Genomic DNA, 2,500 nt, shown 5'->3' with positions numbered 1-2,500 from the left:
ACTCACACACTCACTCACTTACTCACACACTCACATACTCACTCACTCACACACTCACACACTTACTCACACACTCACTCACTCACACACTCACACACTCACACACTCACTCACTTACTCACTTACACACTCACACACTCACTCACACACTCACTCACTTACTCACACACTCACACACTCACTCACTCACACACTCACACACTTACTCACACACTCACACACTCACACACTCACTCACTTACTCACTTACACACTCACACACTCACCTCCTCACTCTCTTACTTATTCACTTACTCACCTGTTTACTAACTCATTCACACACTCACTCACTCACTCATTTCTCACATCTAGATTAGACTACTTAGACGCTTTACTGTCTGGGTGTTGGAGTAAGTGCAGAAATAAGCTTCAGTTAGTTCAGAATGCAGCAGCAAGAGTCCTCACTAGATCTAGAAAATATGAGCACATCACCCCTGTTTTAATCATCTACACTGCTCCCAATTACATCTCACACTGATTATAAAATACTACTACTGACGTATAAAGCACTTAACGCTCTCACGCCGCAGTATCTGAGTGAACTTCTGTACCAGGATGATCCTCCACGCCTACTTAGATCAAAAGGTGCAGGCTATTTGTTGGTACCTCAAATAATGAAGACTCCAGCAGGGGGCAGATGTTTCTCTTATAAACCCCACAGTTATGGAACAACCTTCCAATCAGTGTTCGGGACTCAGACACAGTCTCAGTGTTCAAGTCGAGGCTGAACACATTTATTTAGTGGAGTCTTTAGTCAGTAGGTGTTTGTGAGGTAAAGGAGCAGATCTGGAGGGATCATGGATATGGAGTGTTTGGTGAACTGAGATATTTGGATGCTGTCGTCTCCTCACTCTCACACGTTCACTCAGGTTTGTTGATGGTGGTGTGGTGGGTCGTCTCTTATCCCAGAGATCCTCATGTCTGTGTTTCCTTCTGCTTCTCCCTTTTAGTTCTGCTGCCAGAGAAAGAAAGAGAGAGAGAGAAAGAGAGAGAGAGAGAGAAATACTTTTTTAAATTTAATTTTAATCTTTTATTTAATTGAATAGAATTTTAATATTTTTCGACGCAATACAAATGATGACCACAAGATGGCAGCACTATCTAACTAAAACGTTATTCGTTGGCTCAAACTATTTTCGGTCTTGTTTTAAAAACATCTGCAATTGATATCATCACTTTCATGGTAATTCCATCACTGTGTGGTTAAAACTGAAGGAGGTTAAACAGTTTGTGACTGAGATGTGAGGAGTCGTTGATGATGTTGTGAGCTCTACTGTGGTGAAGCTGCTCTGTGGCAGGTACTGGGGCACCAGTGATGCGCTGGAGGTTTTCACGAGCTTTTGCAGGGTCGTTTTTACCACTCGTTATTCAATGAGTATAAAATAGTGCAAAAGTATAAATAATGTCCTTGCATACAAATGTCTGTTCAATAAATAAAATGTAAATGAAAATATAATTTTACAAGTCACAGATCGATTAATATATTTATTTATTCATTTATAATTTTTTTTTTTACAATACGTTGAAATTAATACTTTTTTTAGCCAGACAAGTGAAATGTTGCTGTAATACATCTTGGTGTCTGTGGGTGGCGGTGTTGTGCTTCTCCTGATATTTAGAATTTATTTCATTTCCAATTCTGTACACAAATGAAGGCTAAATCCTCTAACTGGTCAACAACAGGGACCTAACAGCCAATCAGATTTCAGCTCTGTCCTGTTCTGGGTCACGTGACTAAGCAAAAATATAATATAAGTAATAATATGTTATTTGATTTTATTGAAAATATTTTTGTGTTCAAAATAAATCACATAAATCCATGGTGATGTTTCTAAACAGCACAAAAATCAATTTCTCACTTTGAAATTCTTCAACTTGGGACAATTTACACCCTTCATATGAGATGATGCAAAGTGTAGACTTTTCCATTTGTTGGGAAACTCCCTAAAAGACACACGCACACACACACACACACACACACACACACACACACACACACTGCTGGGTGTGTTTGGATATTTGATGAATCAGGATTGCGAGTGTTTTTTATGGTTATAGAGTGAAATCGGTTGGTGATGATGTGAGAACAGTGAGGAGTGAAAGTGATGAATCTCCTTCAGCATGAGTGCAAACACAAAACACTCAATTTAAACCAGGAGAACTTCAGTCCTAGACGTCTGAGTCGAGGTTGTTGATGGTGAGGATTATCAGCGTGATGATGCGACTGAATGACGGGATGAAATGATGAAAAATCTGATGGCGGTTAGAGGAGGAATCACTTTCATTCAGATACAGAAGATCTCATCTTATCTCATCGTATCTCATCGTATCTCATCTTATCTCATCGTATCTCATATCAGCTTTAAACTGCCCCAAGACACACAAACTCCACCCTCGCGGCATGAATCCACTTTGTTAGGAAATTAAATGTGAAAGAAGAATCAAAGACAAAAATACACCA

Source organism: Silurus aristotelis (genome assembly GCF_946808225.1).
Source record: "Silurus aristotelis genome assembly, chromosome: 16".
Taxonomy (NCBI): Eukaryota; Metazoa; Chordata; class Actinopteri; order Siluriformes; family Siluridae; genus Silurus; species Silurus aristotelis.
This window is presented reverse-complemented; position numbering follows the sequence as displayed.